Genomic DNA, 20,688 nt, shown 5'->3' on the forward strand with positions numbered 1-20,688 from the left:
CCTGCAGCAAAAAATGAAATTATTAATTTCTATTCTTTGTGGTTCAACAGAAAATATTTTCTTGCTTTAATTTCCTGAAAATTATATGATCATTTTAGTTATTCCTGCATTTGGTTTGGCTTAGTTCAAAACTCTTCGCTGATGATTTTAGAGCTCCTTCTGTTCAGCTAAGTCTAGAAAGGGTTTAAATGACCCAAATGCTTTAAGAGTCAACAGTAAACTATCAAATTTCCAGGGCTGTTCTCTTTATCCTGGAGCCATAGGGGATTTGCAGAAAGGGGGAGATTAAAATATCCAGAAAATATGTTTGCATTCTTGTTGCCATCCTGCAGTGAGTTTATGTCATTTGTGTGCACAGAGGTTTTTTAGGCAGATCAGCAATCGAGTCAGAAATATACTTTGAAAGTGTTTTATAAAAAGACTTCCCTCTTTTAAGGGACAAATCCGTGGTTGTAGTTCTGATAATTGCACCTTCAAAGAGCATAGTTTTAAAAAGTACAAGTAGAAGTGGAATAAAGATAGGCAGATCTGTGGGTGGCTTTTGTACAAAGGAAAGTAAATGGGTCAGGATATTTCATTTTGAAAACTAACAGCTAGGAGAAGGCAGTTAGACATTTTTTTCCCCTCCAAATGCAGAAACTGTGAACTCTCCAAACAAATGATCTGACCTATATGCAGGCTTAAAGCATATAAAAAGAAGTATATTTTCATACCCTGCAAAATTAAATTTTGAGAAAAATTAATCAGAGCCAGAGGAGATGCATTTAATAATTACTGATGGACTCAACCCTCAGCCTACTGATCACAGAAACTGAGTCATGGAGAAGCAAATGTATCCACCCCCTTTCTTGACATCACTGCTGTATCTGGAACAACACAGGGAGCTGTGTGAATCCAGACCATTTGGGGCATTTCAACATTTTGCAGCATAAACAATCACAGCAAGATAATCAAGCAAATAAACACTCTGTTAATGGAATACAGTTTCGTGATATTTTAGCTCTGAACCAAGATCTGTGAAATATTTAATGGCTTGGGCATAATAGAGATCTTTCCACACATAGGAGCTACATCATGGATCTGTTGTGCTACACAGATCTGGAATGTGGAGAGGCCAAATTTCAGTGGAAGTTATCAGACAACCTGCCCCCAGGAGCAGAAAAGTAGGGATGAAGTCTTACATTTTGAAGAAGGACTAAATAACTCACAGAATTTTTACCCAGCATTATTTATGCTCTTGGAATCCATTAGCCCATGCTGTGACTTCTGTGATTAGATCAGTCCTATGCTCATTTTTAAGTATTTTTATTAAAAAGGATTAGCAACTAATAATCTGTGTTGCCCAAAGTTACAATTATTACAGGTTTACTGAATATTAATAAAGGTTAAAGACTGCAGTTCAGACTGAACAATTATGTTCAGACACAACAAAACAATGCATAAGCAATCACTTCAAAATATGAGGTGGCTTGTGAAAGAACATCTTAAAGGAAGCTGTGGCTAAAGCTCAGGCTTACAATCCACTTGGTTTTGCAACTGACTGGTCATTAGGCAGGCTTAAACTGAATGCATTCTTAGACCCAGGAAAAGGGAAAATGCTGAGTGCAGCTGTATAAAATGTCTAAGTCAAGACACAAGATTGTCATTGCCTACTCTTGCTCGGTGTTCTGGGCAGCTGAAAAAAACCAGCAATGTCAGTGCATTTTGTTGTTCAAAAATTGGTTTGGGTGCCAAAGCTCAAGTTTATGATTTCCTTCTTACTCTTGAGTTACCTTTGTGTTGAAAGACTGCTCATTCTCCCAAGTCTATGGGTATACCCAAGTCTGCACATCAGAGTGATGTGGCAGAGAAAATGTGGTCTCCATTTTTTCTAAAGAATGGGGAGCAGCAGAAGAAAACTGCCAAATCCCCATCCCAAAAGTTTGTCACTCTCCACTTCCAATTCTCTTCTTTTGTCTATTATGAAAAAAAAAAATTATATTTAGACTTTTCTCTTCCATTAACACAGGTTCTTAACACTCTGGCACTTTTCTGCTATAGATTTGCAGGTCTGCTAAATCACCTTTGTGAGAGCTGTGCACAGCAATAGGATGCAAGTATCTACAGCATCTAGGTATCAATTCTGCTAGGCTGCTGCAGATACAATCATCTTTTGCCTGATTCTGAAGAAGTACAATGACTTTTCAGACAAAATTGTGGTTAGTTTTCCAAATCTCCATAAATTAACAGAGGAACTTTCTATACCTGATACAGAAATGCCAATGATACAGTGGCAGTAAATAATTAAATTACATAATTAAAATTTGAAATTAATTTTAAAAAATAATAGCTTTTCAATGCCTACTTTGTCATTCAGGACAATCCTCTATTTTGATTTTTTAATTTTTTTCTGCTAAGGATTTATGGTTAGAATAGTGGGATGTAAGGTGGTTGGTTGCTCCACCAGCATCACAACCACAGACATGAAAAGACTTTCCTCCCCTTTAGTCTTTCTGAACCTATCCTGCTTGTTCACTAGTCTTGACCATGTTTATGGTCAACCTTTAGATATCTATTGCTATAAATACTTCTATATACTGCTATCTCTCATTAAAAACAGGATTATGTTACATTAATGAGGAAATGAAAAGGTTGTCACTGAAATAAAATGAAACTGACAATAAGTTTTATACCATTTTTGGAATTATCAGCTCTCAAATTTTGCTTGTAATGCATTTGAATTTCCTTACAAGGGTACAAACTGAGCATGTCAGCCTTGCTGGTGATTTAAGTCTCATCTTTTCTGCTCCAGATGGCCTGTCCAGGGAAGAGAAGGACAGATGGCTTCAGACATTTCAGTGGTGGGAAGTAGAAAGAGAGCACATTTTTTTTCCTGCGTGTGCTTTACCTTCCTGAATTTTCTTATTTCTGGAAACAATTTTTGTTGCTGAAAAAGCAGTTAGGTGATAGTGAGAGTTCATCTAGTCCATTGTCTTTGTAATGAACAGACTAGGTCTCAGACAATGGTTGAAATGTCTACAAACATCTCAGTCTCTCAGATTCAGTTTTTTTATTCTCTCATAAGATTATATTCTGGTCATTAAAAGGTCCATGTGAGAGCAGAAAAAACAAACATTGATCTCAGATTATTACCTTTTTCCCTTTAAATCCTACTACCTAATCAACTTTTTCCTGCCAGGAATGAAATCTTATCTATAGCAGTGAACTCAGAGAGGCTACTACTTCCAAAGTTATCCTTTACTCCTTAATCATAAAAATTTTAATAATGAAGAAAAGCTTAAAGGTTTCCCTTTAATTTCACCACTATCCCATCAAAAAGTAGAAAGTCAACCAAGATTTTTCATTTTATTTTATTACAATAGATCCCACGCAGAATTCAACTGTGATTTTTTTCTGTTAAAAAACAATGAAATCTGGACTTGTGTTTCCAATAGGCAAACTTGAAGGGTGTGAAACTGTGAAAATCAAAGTTTGAATTACAGCTGTCACATCTTCATGATTCAACAAAGCTTTAAATCTGTTCCTCAGACACTAATTATAGGGTAATTAGTTAATCCTTAAATGGGTAATTTAGCCTTCTCTGGATCCTTTGCAGGCCACCAGATTCTGCCTTGCAAAATGGAATCATGGCATTGCCATAACACACACGGAGATGGGCACGGCATTAAATTATATTTCTAAATGCTTTATTAGATGCTGTTTAGCTGCCATTTAGTAAATTCTATACTAAGTGTTGAATTATTTTCTGAAAACACTGCATTTTGGGACATTTCCTAGACATATGGCATTAGCTTTCCTGACAGGAAACCAGAAACCACTGTCGAGAATGTCTTGGCTGCTGTGCAGTGCCAGTGTTCCAGTAACACAAAGATCAATATGCCTCTTCAGCAGATTATAGAAAACAAACAGAAATTCACTCTTCAGCAAGGGTCAATATTTGCTGTTGCCTCAGTTTGTAAAATGATAAAATGTCAAAGGGTCTGAACAGAAGGGAATGACATTTAAGAATAAAAAGAGAGAAGGAGCCAAATTAATAATCTTTATTACAGAATGCTTCCCAGTGAGAAAGAACAAAACCTGTGAAAGAGACTACACGTATTAGGAAGAGAAAAGGGAAAAAAAAAAAGGTATAGTGGAGCAAAATGAGGGTGGATTCTGAAATAGCACCTTGTTAACATACTGCTGTATTTTCCAGCAGAGATAAAAAGAGCATTTTCCCACAAAGATAAATAGGAGCACCAGCTTTCAATCTGTGAAAAGAGACTGTTCTTAGATTGAAATATTGCATGATAAGTATACAACCAGCAAAAATATAGGAAATAAAGCCCTCTTTTTACAGGAGAGCTGAAAATAGAAGAGAATAGAAGGAGAGAAGTACCTCATTTCTCCCAGATGCTAAAGCTAAAGCTGGAAATTATTTAGTAGTGAATAATCAATGTGAAACCAGCAGTCTGTCTCCATTACCTTATATGCCATGTAGGTCAACTGGAGAGACAGACAGAGAGAGAAGTATTGAAATCAAAGATTATTTTCATTCTGTTTACATAAATGCAAATCATATATATGTTATTTGCCTCTTCCATGAACAGGGAAATTAAGTTTCATATTTCTCGCTTTAGAATCTTGAAATATTTTTATGATCTAACTTAGAATGAATATGTACTCTTCAAGAAATATTTTGGGTTTTTTTTTTCTCTATCTGCACACTGCAGAGCTCAGACAACTTACTAAACATTAGGAATTTAATTGTATCTTCAGAGTTTAAGATTCTTACATCTGAAATTTTTACATTTCTAATAAATGACCAGAGAATATCTCATCTGAAAGTCCAAGGTAAGGATGAAAGGAGACTAAAATTGGCCAAAATAGCTCTCATGTGTAATAGCTGGCTACACATTGACTGAAGTTCAATGTAGAGCCAGTCCTATCAATAGAACAAGGATTTTCCTTCACAGCATCTTCTTTTGATCCCAACGTCTCCACTGTTTGCTTTCAGATGGCATTGGCCACCTATTCCCATACTGAAGAGCTATTTCTAAAAGCATATTTTATTTGCCATGTGTATTTGGTTGCATTTCAATTTCGTGTTGCAGAGATCCTGTGAGAGAACACTGAGTTCTTTGTCACAGGTCACTCTTCACAGCCTCAACACACTTTTCAATAAACTACAAGGTGACTAAAGCGTAAAAGGCACACTTAAAGCACTCTATGGCCATTATTTGAGCAAGCCTCAGTTGTTAATGACTCAACACAAAATGTCGTTTTGATTCCACCTATTAATGATCCATTGTAACCAAGGTAACTCATTTTAATTACACTTGTTAGAACAGAAATTCCAGGCTTTAAAATCAACTAGAAAGGTGGTGTTATGAGCGATAAACCAACCTAAAAATTAACTATTCTTTCCAATAACAGACAACTGACCTAAAAGTTTGGACCATCTACTTTAGCTGTATGTCAAATAATTTTTTGTAGCCTGTCCTTATTATACTTCATAGAAAAAAAAAAATACCCCAAAGGAAAATTATTAGGAGATAATTGGTACATCATCAGATAAAATTGCAGGACTGTATTTCTTACTTTATTTAATAAGATATAGGCCAGATTTTTTTCTTTTAAAATCTCAAATAGATGGTTTGGATGGTTAGAGCCTTTTAAAGTATTGCAATTTATTAAGACGGTAGGAAAGGATGTCATTTGAATTCAATTACAAAAGAATGATGCAGGTTGCCTTGTAGGCTGACTGAAAAATTATACCTCATCAATATTTATTAGAATCATGTTGCTAATCCTAACTCCATGGATCCTTATGCAACTTTTAGAACACTTACCTTATTTGCCACTTGGCCATCATTGCTTTAAAATGTTCTTCTACATCCACCCACGTGTATATTTGTTTTTAGCAAAAATCAAGTAGGTAATTGGAGATACTGTGTAGACTGAGAAGCAAGTGATAAAGTTCCCTAGGTTAGCCCCAAACCTACAGTCTGGCTTTTTCAACTGCACAGTATAAAGGAAGTAAAAAAACCAATTTCTCAGGCTTATCATATTCATTACAGTATTATTAAAAGGAAAGTGAATTCTCATTGCAATAGTCATTTCCATTTGCAATGCAGGAAATAGAATTTGATTGAAGAATTTTTGGCATAATATGAAGGACTTTATTGATGCCTTTCAGTGTCAAAAGGAAGTTAATTAAGTCCTGAATATTGTAACCTTCTTTTTCCTTTCAGAAAAAAATGATAGAATACTGTACTGTGTTTTCTCTTGTATATCTCTTGATTAAAAAAACAAAACAAAACAAAACCTTTTCAGCACCATTCAGAGGGAGGAAAATCTCCCAAAAATTATTCAGCAAAATCCTGTCATGAAAACACCATTGTAAAGAGCTGAAAACCAAAGGAGTGTTACTTCTATTTTACAAACAGAAAGGGCAGAGCAGATCAGAAGTATATGAAATATTAAATAAATAGCCCACACATAAGTTCATTCTTACTTTTTGTTACTTTAAAAAATGCTACCAAATGACAAAGTATATTGTTCTCAATGCTGAAAGCATTGACAATCCCCTTTTCAAATAAATGGGACTTGCTCCTTCCTCCCAAAAAACAGATTGGAGGACATTCTCTAAATGCAAATAATTTGGTTATCTGATAATTTATTTCTGGATTGATTGTTCCTAAACAAAGATATTACATGCTGTGTGTGAGCTCTTTAAATATAAAAGCAATAGTACTACAAATGAATTCCCTACTTTTCAGATAATTGTTATATTTTTCTGAAAGGTGAGGCCATTTTTTACTTTTTTTAAAGCTGCTGCATGCTTGAGTTTGACAAGGATTGAGTTTATCTCAGCTTCAAAGGGGAGATAGGTAAACTTTTAATTTAAAAGTAGGTAAGGTGCATGCCCAAATGTGGAAAATGAACAAAAAGCTCTGGACACATTCATTGGAAGGTGAATTCCTGTGAAGAAAATTCATCTGTGGCATTGTGACTCCAGGTGGACAAGGCACTGGTTCAAGTAGGTGCAACTTCTCTTCAGACTTTAGCTGTTAAATGAAGCTTTTGAAAGGTAATGACGGTGCAATGCTTAACCTGAGCCCCAGCACCGCTGAAATGTGTAACACAACGGGTATAAGAGAAGAGATTTCAAAATGGCACATAAATTTTGATGGCCAAGGTAATGAACAGCAAAAACACTGGTTATTATATGAAAGTGGAATGTGCAATTAATGTTCCAGTGGCATAGAACAATTCCAGTAATTGAGAAAATCCCTCTGTGATTTTAAGGCACAGTGCCAAATGTACCTTTCTTGTCTAGGAAATTAATCTGGGATGTTGCTTGCACATGTTGTTCAAAACTTGGCTACTGGGCACTGGAACACCCCTGGTTTAGAATACATGGGTTCCCCAGGTTCAAAATTTAGTGTGTTGCTTATTTTGAAGGTGTAGAATTTGTGAGGAGCAAATAGTCCTCCAAAACAATCCATAAACTCCTTCAGGTCCAGAGTCTCCAGTATTGCCCCTGGTAATGGGGTGAGTGAGTCTGTGAAGAATTCAGATCATAAACCTGTTTTTCTCTCAGTTTGACCAGTTATTGAACTTAACCTTGAAAATGTAACACTAGCATTTCTAGCATTTTCCAGCTGTGAAAGGGATCAGATAACTCTAATCATCTGTGGAAACTCTGAGAAGATGAACAATACCATTTCTCAATCACGTGGGTTTAATTTCGTTACCCCTTCTGCAAATTTGGGAAGAACAAAAAAATTGTTCTGCCTGCTTAGAAGATTGAGTATTACTTGTAAAGGAACTTGTCAGCCACTAGTTTAAAACATTTTTGCAAAGGTATTTCACATAGCTAAAGATGGCACACCGATTACACAACTGGGGCATTAGGAAAATTAGGGGCTTTTAACATGCTTGCTTTAGGGTAATTTCAAATAACTGAAATAGATACAAAATTAGGTTCCATAAAAACATATATTCCTACTCTTTTGTAATTTCCAAGTGTAAATCAGCAAAAGGAACTGCAGAGAAGTAATAACAGCTCTCTCCAAGTGAAGTAGATATATTTAACCTCTGAAGCAAAGTCCCTTTCAGCTGACTTTGGGAAGGAAACCAGGTTCTGTTACCCTGCTTGCACAATCTTGCTCCTCTTTTCAGTCAATAGCCAGTGAGCAATTAGGCCACATGTGGAATGAAGAGGAAGTATTGCACAAGTTGATTGGTATATGGACAAACACACCCGCACGAATTAGGAAGAGGAAAACCAATTTGCACCAGAGACAGATCAACTGTAGCCTTGAAATAAAACAGAAAATAAAGTTTATTAACTGACAATTTTATATAAGATGTATTTCAAGACAAGCACACAGTGCAAGCTCATAAACATAATTATATATGCCCATCTGTTTATAGAAAACTTAAAACTCCAGTGTGTCCTGAGCTTGAGCAGTCAGTTAGGGAGAGTATATCCCATAGTAAGCAACCTTCAATGTATATGAGACAAAAAATTAACTCAGCTACAAATGTCGCTCTGGAATAAGAGTTGTTCCTCAGGATTATCACTTAGAGGAGAGCAGCAGTTCACTGCAGAGAAAATTTTTAGTAAAAATCAATTTCAGCTAAACAAAATTTCTGATTTTCTGTGTTTTTCTGCATCTTTCTAGGTTTGTATGATTTCTCTTATCATCTCAACACTAGTCCAGCAATTAAATCAACACAGGGCACTTATTTTATTACAAGTGAGGCAGACAGAAAAGAACCACTTTCTAGAAAATTCGGTTTTTTGCAGGAGCTTCTTTGCTCCATTCAGCTACTTCACCTTGTTCTCAGCCTCATCTTTTTCAAGGTTTTATATTTCTTTTGAAGAGGAAAGGGGTAACCAGAGCTATTTTTAGAAGCACTGATTCACAGTCTTTTATGTTTCCTCATTCCCATCAGGCTGGGTGCTGATAATTAGTGGAATACAATATCTGGCATGCTCCACAACAACTTTCAGCATCACCTGAAATTACCTTAGAAATTTTCTAGAACAAAAAGACACACATTTTTAATTAGAATGTTGTGGCTTCTTTTTAATGAATTAGTCTAACAATTTGGAGCTTATTTTAAATGAGTATTTAGTATGTTCTTTCCTTGCAGGTCACAGATATTATAATTTGTGTCTGAAAGGACTCTCCTAATCACTTGCATGAGGAAGATCATATGAGTTAGCTTTCTCAATAACCTCAGTGTGAAAACAGCAGAAGAAGAGGAAAGAAAGAGGCATTGAAGCAGAACTTATTTCTTGGTCTGCAATACTCATTAATATTTTGATTCATTTTTGTTCTCAGCCAGTCGAGTAGAACACATTTTATTTGGCTTCTTAATGCCCAAACCTCTCTCTGTGAATTTCACTTACACTTAATTTATAACCTCTAAGCCAGGTTATTTCACATTCATCTTGTGCTGGGAAGCTCCATTAATTTCCATGGAATTACTTCCAATTCCAAGGAAAAGAAGAATACATCCTCCCTTTGCTCCCTTTCCATTAGAGCAGGGAGTGAGCTGTAGATGTGCTCATGCTCTGCAGGGAAACATCTTCCAATCCATCTGACATAACAGGGTAGGAATGAGACACCAGCAGTAGTGCAAGGTGTTGCTTGCTTTACTAAAAGTACATTTCTCTTTGCCATGGAAAACAGGATTGCTACATTAGGAACAGTCATTCCACTTACCTAGACAAGGGAATTTAGCCTTACCTCCATTACATCCACAGTACACAGGAGAATAGATATTTCCAGGATGGAGTTTGCTCATTTACTGTCTGTCACCTGTCAAAGGCAGTACAAGAGCTAATTCCATTATCAGATTTCAGGAAAGCTGCCAGCTCCAGTGATTCTCTCTAAGTAGCTGGCTCCCAGATCTTGATTATATCAAAATGATACAACCTTGCTCAAGGATTTCTCTTAGTCATTATATGAAAATAAAACATGTTGAATTCCCAGCCACTTGGGATCTCGCTGTTTTTCAATAAAATAAATCTGACTTTAAAACCGCATATGGAATCATATGGAACACACTTCATGGAGAGTGACAGGTTCTATATCAGTATTTCAGTTAAGAAATGCCACAACATACCTAGAGAGATTAAAGGAGAAAAAAAGAAGAGAGAAATTATACTTCTTATGTATTTGCTGTACCTAGAGGTATAAACACACCGAGAAACCCCAAATTACAGTGACAGAAGATCTGTCCAAAACTATGTTTGTGCATGGATCAGAGTTGAAAACAAGAAGAATTTCAGGAAGCAACTCAACGTGATTCTGATTAGAGTATACCTGTAGGTAATTGACAAATCTGCATATGCTGGCTGAAATTAATGAAGACAGATTCAGTTACAGTATTTTTACTTGCTATGGGAACTAGAGAATCACATATTACTTGCTTCAACCTGTTTGGGATGCTGCACATAAAGTACAGCCTAGCAAGTGATGCTTATTACCTTATTTCACTTTTTGTGTGAGTTTTCAGATGGCTCCCACCTGAGTTAAGAAAATGTAAAGTCATGATTTAAGACAGCTGCAGCTAGGCAGCTTGCCTGCCTGTGAAGCAAAATAGCTTTGCAGTACTGTGGTGGCATGGAGCTGATCTTGTTTTCCTGTGAAATGTGAAGAATATACAAATCTTTTTAATATATATATATATGTGTGTCCAGGATATAAGCAGTCTTTTACTCTAGTGCAATATTCTTGCAATAAACATATTTCTTGGCCAGAGAATAACGATCATTTGGATCATTAATTTCCTTTCAGCTTATTTAAAAAAAAAAAAATCTAACAACGTAAGAAGACCAAAATATACAATAAAACAGTGCTTGACACGAACTGTCAGAAAAATTTCCAATAAAATCCTACACTTACTCCAGACTTTGATTAAAGGAAGTAAATATTCATAAAGAATTATCTGCAGGCAACTGGGACAAACCCACTCACTCACTTTGCTTTTTGTGGCAGTCAAAACCCCCTAATTTTAGCTTTATACACCCACACACAGTCTAGCTGATTTCAGCAAGGCACTGCAGAGAGCAGAGACCCACACAGTATGCCAGCTTTACACTGTCAACTCAGGATTTATGAACATGAACCTTCTGAATTATATTCTACTCTCTTCAGACTTCTGTAACTCAGTAATTTGTATGTGTCTGAGGAAAACAAACAAACATAAAATCAAAACAGATAAACATAGAATCTCTTCTATTATAAGTCACATTTGCATGTTTTCAAGTAACTACTCTTAGAATAGTTTTTTATAACCTGAATTATCCTTCTCTATAAGTACCTGAAGGGAGTCTGTGGTGGGGTGGGGGTTGGCCTCTTGTCTCAAGAGAGTGAGAGGGAATGGCCTCAAGTTGCACCAAGAAAGGTTTAGAATGAGGTATTTCTTCACTGAAAGGGTGGTCAAACATCAGAACAGGCTGTCCAGGGAAGTGTTGGAGTCACTGTTCCTGCAGGTATTTAAAAGACACATGGATGTGGCACTTGGAGACATGGTTGACAGAATCACAGAATCACTAGTTTGGAAGGGAACTTCAAGATCTGCAAGTCCAACCCATGCCCTAACACCTCAACTAAACCATGGCACCGAGTGCCACATCCAGTCTTTTTCTAAACACAAAGTGTTTAGTGGTGGGCTTGGCAGGGCTGGGTTAGTGGCTAGACTCAATCATCTTAGAGGTCTTTTCCATCCTAAATAATCCTATAATTCTGAGATTAACTCCAGCATTCTTTCCAAAGAATGGTTCATGGCTGAAATAAAGAATCAGTTCTCTCTGGCTGCTGGAGACTTGCCAGGCTTCACAAGCTTAAAGAAAGCTTTGGTGCTGTCTGCATTCCTGGATTGCCCCTGCCCCTGCCTGCTCCTCACCTTGTGTTGCTGCAGCACTGTGCAGGGTTGCAGCTCCCTGCTGCTCTCACCAGCCAGGTGCAGCAGATGGTGATCCCTGAGCAATCCTGCCTCTTGGGAGAAACTAGTCTGAGTTTAGGGGGGAATGCACACAGCTGGTGTACTGTAGGAAAGGATTGCCCACGAAGGGGCCTTGGTACGTTCCCAAGTGTGACCTGCATTGCAGGTGTTTCCTCATCTCATTTTGATGCCATCATCACATGATTGAAATTGGGTGAATGTCAAGCTTCTTCATATACCCTTGCTTGTACTGCAGAAAAGGATTATCTGAGGAATCAAAAAACTTCATGGAATGCCTCTAGAGACAGTAACAACACTTTTTGTCAGTGCAGTTTCCAGACGTGGTGATTAGCCAGAGATTAATTCCTCAAAACGCATTTTACCAATTGTATATATATCCAAGAGTAATTTTTACTTAAAACATTTATTACTGTAAAATGGAGTGTGAGACACTGTTGGGTTGGTTATCAGCACAAAGTTGAGTACTGCAGTGAGCTGAATGATCGGCCTGTCATGCAATTGGGTGGGTAGATGAGCAAATTGTTGTAGTGTTCTCTTGCCTCTGTGTTTTCATAGTGTTTCTACTAATTTCTGTGTGTCCAAATGTATCCAAATGAAACTCTACAGGAGCCAACCAGTGCATGCAAATACCCAGCTGAAAATGCATTTTAGAATTTGTGTATTGGGCTGCTGTAGAGCAAACCATTTGGTGAGCAGTGTGTAGTAAATATTAAAAATGTTTTACAAAAACTCTTGATTTCATCAGTATTGGTAATATGAAGTTTCCATATCCCATGGGAAACATTTTCCATTAAGTTCAGCTTTAGGTTTGCAGAACAAAAACTTATCTAGGATGTATTCATTGAAATTTTAGGGGGTTTTCTGCCCATGCCTTTAACACAGAACATTATTTTTTCTCTGAAAGCCTGTCAGATCAGGCCCTTACTATCTGACACTGACATTTTCTGACCTTTCCTGTGACTGGTTCCCTTGCAAGAAATGTTCACACAAAGTGAATCAAACCAAACATTAAAATACAGACAATGACAATATATTCTTTCCAGGCTTCCAGTTCAAATCTCATTTTCTCTGTTCCTGCCTATTCATTTGTAAATTCTTTGTCTCTCATACATTGCTGTATGTCTCTCATACAATGCTGTCAATTAGGAAATTAATAAGGTTGAAACAAAGTTTTGTGTGCACTGACTGTGCAGAATGCCCTCTATCTGAAGCACATATTGTCTCTCCAGCCTTGCTGTATATAAATGTATCCTGTTATTCAATATATCTATCCTTGGCAGCCCTAAATTTTACAACTCTCCCTCCTGCATAGATGGAAAATTGAGGTATAGAAATAGTAGAGGTTGGATTGTCAAAGGAACTTAATGTCATACTATTCCAGCAGCCCTACCAGTACGTAAACATGATGAGAATTTAGAATCTCAGTTCACCCACTGCCTAACCCTAGAACACCTGAAGTCCCTAAATAACTAGTTTTGCACTATGAAGGTCAGTAAATTTGTAACCAGGTTTTCCTGAGGATGCTCTAAATCACCCAATCCTTTCCAGTGCCAAGTAGCTGGGATCTTGACACCAAATGGGGTTCAGAAATGAAATGTTTCTCCAAGGTTTTTATATGGTTGGGTCTCACAAATTGTTCCCAGATAAATATAAGCAGAAAGTGCTGGGAACAGTGAGGATTGTCTTGATTGCTGAGCCACATCAGATGCAAAACTGCAGGAATTCCAGTACCAAAACCACTGTAGAAACTGGTAAGCCACATGTTACACAAATACTGAAAGGTTGAAATTTATCATAGGATAAGAAAAACTATGCATTATCAAAAATCTTGGGAGATTCAGAGCAGAACACATATTTCACTCACTATGAAAGATTCCAGGTAAAATCTAGGTGCTATAGAGTTTATAGGGCAAAGTACTAAACTTTAGTTTAGTTAATTTAGCAACATCAGGTGTAGCTGTATAGTTGAGTGCTTCTGAGCTTGAATTTAGTACAACATCATATGAAATGATGATAAGCTATCTGGGGAACACAAAATCAGTCCTCATGGTCTTCTATAACTACAGCACATTTTCCTATGCATTACAAATTTATCCCAAAGACAGTTTCACTATGAATCAGAGTAGAACTACTCTATGAATCAGAAAACAACACTTCTCTTGCATATTCTTTCCCTTGTACTGTCATGAGCACTAAAATATGTAACAGTGACCTTCAGAATATCACACCTGACATTTGTATCTCACCACTATTGTTTCAGTACTTTACAGATTGAGACAGATCTTTGTGTAATGATTCCATGTCCATTGTATTCTCACAGTTTGCTTTGAAACATTGCAATTAGAGAGTTAGCTTTCCTTTTGAAATGAAGTATACTGTGAGAGGAAAACTCTGGCCCTGGTATGCCCTATCCTATAAAGGAAGCATTCTCCTTATTTAGGAACACTGGTCTGATGTGTATGCAGAGGAAGAAAATAATCTTAATCTAATTAATGCATTCACAGTTTTCAGTAAAAAAGCACAGCTCAATCTTTTTCAGGCAATGATGTACTTAATAAAATTATATACTTAACGAAAATAATAAAAATCAACAATAAGAATAAAAATTACTTTTAGTCTCCACTTTTAGCCATAGAAATTACTTTTAATCTCACTACTATTACATTTGTCTCTAAAATTTTCATTCATAAGAGGTTGTAGTTAAAGTGTTAGACATGAAAAGAAATATGTTTGCATTTTGTTAGGATTGATCAAATATGTGAATATTAAATGAGCATAAGATACCTTTTGAACCCTTTCCCTTGTGCCATGCTCTGTGGGGCAGTAGCTGGATTATGTTGAATGGAAGAAGGCTGATGATTATCATTCCAAAGGAATGTTTTGGGCTTCTGTCAAACCTTTTTCACAATGCAGGTGAAGTTACATTTCCGATCAGGAAACTGTTTTAAAGAGCTTTTAACAAATTTTTCACTGTGTTTGTTCCATAAAAAATTAAAATTATTATTTCCTGAAGAATAAATTCAGATTGAAGAGTGGATTAAATCATAATTTTGAATTCATAGGATCTCAGAAACATGAAGTATTTTTATTGCTTTTTCCCCCTTACATTAATGCACTGTTTTCATTTAACCCTAATTTAACTTGATTTTCTTCCAACTTTTACTGTCTATAGATAGATTTACTGTTCATAGTATTTATGTCTTTCATTAGGGGACAGCAAAAAAAAAAAAATCAGATTAAATTAATTCTTTGTTTCTGTTTTTATAATTCAACATTAGATCCTGAGCGAGTCACTAGATGTCATTCTAACACACCAAATAATTTCTGTGAAATTAAGCAGTATTCCACTGCAAAAGATACCTGTCTCTTGAATTTCCATTTGAAGGTGAATGCTTACTTTATTGCAAATCCTGTTCATTTCAGCTTCGATTGATTGTTTCAATGCTCTGACCACAAAAAAAAAATCTTCTGGATTGTTGGAGCTAAATGATTAATATCATCAACAATTCTTCCATTACATTTATTTGCCTTCTGAGTCTCAGCCACTGCTGAGTTGAAAAGATTTCAAAGATTTCAGTAATGCTTGTATGCTTAAATGTTGTCTAATTCATATTGAAAATGTATTTTTCATTTCATTATATCAGCTGACCCAGGAAAGAGCAATATTAAGCACTCTGGTGACCATTTTGTGGTTTGAGTGAGTAGTCAAGGAAACAATGCTCTTACACAATATTTTTGGGTGAAAATTATAATCAATCTCTTTTCCAAATATGCCTGTCAGAGGAATTAAACATCCTTATGCCATGCTATCATTCTGCAGTAGAGGAAGACTGGCCACTGCCAGGGGGATAATAGCAAGGCATTCTGCAGCTTTAACCCTCTTGTCCTTTGATCCCTCTGATTGTTGGGATTTTTGTGTGAGTGTTGTGGCTAAAACATGAACCTCACTGAAGGAGCTCAGTGTGCACTCACATCCAAGACTGAAGAGAATGAAGACAGGATTAGCCTCTTGTTCTAATCTTTTGCCTTTATTTTCTTCTGCTCTTGCTCTTCCTTTCAATCCTCCTTCACTTGAAGCCCCAGTGGTACAAGACAGCTGTTTTCCAGCTAGATCAATTCTGAATGTGGATTCAATGTTAAAACATTGCTGTAAGCTCCTGCATGTGTCTGGATACTCTGAGTACAGAACAGGAGCTGATGTATTTGCTAAAAAAATTTCCACTTTTCCGTTGTTCAGTGCCCTTTACTGTAGATTACCTCTTGCTCCTCCACCCACTAAAAGAAAGTCTGTGAATTCCCAACTCATGATGACCAAAGTGAGTTTCTTTAAATCAAATAATTGATGGAAGAAGTTTCTATAAATCCAGCTGGTGTTGATTGAGATAACTTAGGCTGAGTTCTTAGAAGCTTTTCAGTAGAGACATGGGGAGTAGCACAGGAAAGCAAAGAAGAGCTGAGGGTAATAAAGGCTCCATCTAATTTGGATCAAGAAGTGCACATCCACCCACAGAAAATTTAGAGTTTAAAAATAATATTTTTTGACAAAACTTAAATTTAAAGGTATTTGTAGAATTCAATTTAATTTAGAGAAATCCAGGTTGCTACATGCACCACAAATGAGCCAAATTAAACACAGTGAGAAATTCACACATTGAGACCTTCTTTCTTTCTTCCTATTTTGCTCCTGGTCAATTTTATTACAGATTAAATCTTCTTTCTGATGATTCATGGACTACTGTAGGAGAAAAGAGTAGCAAAAATGTTAAGCTATGGGTAGAGTCTCATGAAAAATTGTTCCTGTGATAAAATTTGCAAGGCATTATATTGCATATTGGTCTACAAGTGAACATGATTTTTACCTCTTAAAGACAAAAGCAATCAATTTAAAAATATATAATGAATAATATATAGTAAAAGCAAAGAATCTTATGCTTTTTCAAGTTTTATTAAGTTCATTATTAAGTTTTATTCAGTTAATATGGGACCTTTAAATCAGCACAAATTTTTAATTGACAATTTAGGCAGATCTGTATATATAAGCAGATAAATTTTATAGCACATTGCACACCTACAGTGTGACATATGTAGGTGATTTACAGCGACCTAGAAGGCCCATTAAATTAATTTGCTGCAGAACAAGGTTCACACTGAAAGTTACTTGTTATTTTCTTAAGTGGAAAACCTGTCAGCAAACTAAAAGCTTTGAATTTCTATCCAGTTCCTAATTTATGCAAACAGTCCTTTCCCAGGAGAATTATATTGTTGAGAGGATACTGCTGACACAAGACAAAGGGGAGGGAAGGGGCAAATACTTTTGCAGTAAGGAAAAGTGAACTCCTAGCCTAATCATATTTTATATGAAAACAAAAAACTTGTTGTTTGATCATTATTTTTATAATAAAAATAAAAACAAATTTACCTTTGAAAGCACCTAACTGGTAGATAACCCTGGTAGATTTGTCTCAAACCAGAGAGGTGCAGTGCAATTCATGCATCTTAGTTTCAATAATTTATATTTAAAATGTTGTTAAACACAGAGTTCTCCAAGACTACCTGTACAGTGTTGGAAGTTAATTCTAGTGATTGAAAAATGGAGTATGATGTTTCCTTGTATCTTCACTTCTGTGGATTTTCTCTGGTGGATGTAGGATAAGTGCTGCAGTTTCTAAAACAGCATGGCAGTAAGGTATAATTACTCTGGAAGATGCATCTTAATTTTTCCTTCTTGATGTGGGACTCAGTCCTTCTGCAAGGAGATGTCTCCACACCTTCTGGAGACACCATTCTTTGAGCAGGTCAAAGGGGAGCTGGGATTGACCTTAAAACCCACATTATCATTTTTGTTGCATATGCTAGGAAATAGAGTGGCCAGGAATAGACCATGCCCAATTCTGCATGAAATTGTCTTAGCTGATCCACTGAAATATTTAAGAGTTGTAACTGGAAGAGTTATAGAAATGAGATTCTGTTACATAAAAATATTTCTCGTGCTGCTTGCAAAGAGGACAGAAGAACAGCAAGTCTGAATGCAAGAACTGCAAAAAGTGAAATGAGTCCTTGAGATATGGTGAAATGCTTTTGTTTCCCAGCCTTTCAGTGAGGAAACACAGAGCTTTTGTCCTAAACTGAATGGCTCCTCCTAATGCAGTTTGGTCATCCAACCTGCTTTCAACCTGTCTTAAATTACTCTTTAAAGTTATCGCTTCTCTTTGATGTACCTGTCATAATCTTAATGAAAAAAATCCTGGGATTAAATTATCCTCCAACAGCATTTATCAGAAGCTAAATAGGAATAAAACAGATGGATTGCATATTTTTAAAATTAAAGATTGCAGAATTGTTGCATAGTTTCAGTTTTTTAATTGTTGCCCTTTGTCAGTTTAATGTTGGCAGCAAAATCATTATGCCCTGGACACTTCAATCTCAGCAATTTTTGGAATGTATGTCAGAAATACTGCATGGTGAATTTACAAAACCCATCACTATGGAGACAATAATTATTTCAAGAAATAATCATGACAGATTGCCAGAGAAAAAGCTTCATTCTTTTGTGGAAGAGGAGCTCTGCTGGTGTAATTCAGGGCTTGATTTAATAAATGTAGAAACTTACAAAATGGATTTTTCTTTCCACTTACATATAGTCAAAACTAGGGCCACTTAAATTCTGACATATACATGACATCCTTCAACATGTTCAGATTCCTCTGATTTGAGCTATTTTACATCCCTGATACAGAGATGCTTCTGATTTAGCTGTACCTACACAGTTGTGTTGGGAAAATGCAATATTTGTAAAAAATAAAGACTTTTCACCCATTTAGTTCTTCTGCCTCTTGAAGATCTGCAAGCAGCTACACCTTCCACTGTACAATGTGCAAAGATAATGACATTGTTTTACTGGGCTGACAGAAGTCTGGGGTTTAGTCCAAAACCACCCAGTCTGAATGCCGTACACAGAAGTAGCATAGCCATGTCACCAGAGTCCTCATACTGAGAACAGAAATTCAGGCCTTCATCATAGGCAAGAGTTTCCTATTTTGTCAATGCTAGTCAAATAAAAGGCAGCTTTTGTATTTGTGATGTGTGTTTTAGAGACTTGGGTCAAGGCCTGAAGGAGACTGTAGAGTATAAACCAGTTTTCACTGGTTTATGTTACATAAACTGTGTGTGAATGCATTTGTGTGAAAGCTTTAGGACTTCTGTGTAGGTAAGACTCAGTCAAGTCTCTTGAGCTTCATGTATAATTGCCAAAATTATTATTAAGTACAAGTTACTTGTACTTAATGAGCACCTGAAAAGATGCCTGGTTCTAATAACTCACATTGGAGTACTCTGTGGTGTTTATAAATCACCTTGAGCTCTGTTTTCAATGATCATTAATACAATTATTGCAGCCCAGGGGACAGGGGCTCACTTGAGTATCAGGAATCTGAACTAGACTATGTCCTCATTTTATTAACTCACAGGTTAAATATATCCTGGCTGAACATGAGGAGATTGAAAAAAATGTTATCTAAGAGGAAATTGCAAGATGGCACAAAATAACAAGGACAGGACAGAAGTTCAGATCATACTTTGGCTTTACCACGAAGATTTCCTCATGAAGTTGCAAGCTTCCATTAACTATCACCTGGACAGCCATTCACCTTTTTTTTTTTTTTTTTTTTCTTTTATAAGAAATAAGAAACTAAACACTGCAATTCATTCCACTCCTTTGTGCCCTTCTGGAAATCCCTTTTATCGTCTCTCCTCCACTCCACTCTGTTTCTTCCCTCAATTCCTGTCTCATGAAGCATGAAGAGCTTTGAGTATCCCCTATCCCTCCATATAATTAACCTCCATCCCCCAAGCCCCATCAGGTGGATATGCTCCACTACACATTCATTAGACAGTCTCTTCTTTCCCATGTAGCCTTCTGAAATTCTGCACTTTATTTGAACTAGTTCTGGAGGGCAATCTATAACTTCACCTCTTTCCTTTTGAGTGATTATTTGCAGCAGCTCAGTTAAAGAAGGCATAGAGCAGATACTCAGTGTTTTATTTTTTTCACAGAATAGCAGGGAAATGCAATATGGACTATTCCTAATGGAGATTACTGCTCAAGGCTATGCAGGTATAAGGGTAGTCAGGCTGGATTGATTCAAAAGTGAGAGCAACTTTTCCAAAAATGGTAGCTTTTGGTTTAAGACAAAGACCCAATGTACTAAAAGGGCCTTCACATCACAGCAGAAAAGTGGTTAGATAGTAAGGTTTACTCCAGGATTGTGCTGGTGTTGACCTTCTGCCCTACTACAATCTATATGACAAATGGAGGAAGAACCATAGGAAAAAATACAGCACTTGTTAGCTGGGCAATGGAAAACTTAATTAGTCAAGTTCCTCTAAAGGCAAGTATCATCCATTTTGCTTTTTGTGTGAGCAAAAATGGTCCTTGACATAACAAATAGATAGAAAGAGCCTCCACAGTCCAGCAGCTTTCCTTTGCAAAGCATTTGTCTTCTATTTTCCTAAAAACTTGCATGAGGAACTGGCTTGAGGGCTGGCAGAAGGAAAAGTAGTGAAGCCATTTACCCAATGGTAATCTTCAGCCATTTAAAGCCTTGAGCTGCTATAACATGGCACTAAACAGGCTCTGGCAACATCAGTCCTGTTTGTGTCCCAAGCTTAGCTTTCCACTGCTTCAGCTGGAGGAAAGGATTGCTCTCTGACCCCAGGCTG

General features: G+C 36.6%; 1 long non-coding RNA gene across 1 annotated transcript; it reads right to left on the bottom strand.

The window, feature by feature from the left end:
• Positions 1-8,061: 8,061 nt before the first annotated feature.
• On the bottom strand, positions 8,062-10,378 carry LOC306799542. The gene is made up of 3 exons (XR_013773621.1): positions 10,326-10,378; positions 9,747-9,818; positions 8,062-8,304 (listed from the first exon to the last, which is right to left on the bottom strand). It is a non-coding gene; the product is annotated as an uncharacterized lncRNA (long non-coding RNA).
• Positions 10,379-20,688: the final 10,310 nt, after the last annotated feature.

Source organism: Erithacus rubecula (assembly GCF_903797595.1).
Source record: "Erithacus rubecula genome assembly, chromosome: 3".
NCBI classification, from domain to species: domain Eukaryota; kingdom Metazoa; phylum Chordata; class Aves; order Passeriformes; family Muscicapidae; genus Erithacus; species Erithacus rubecula.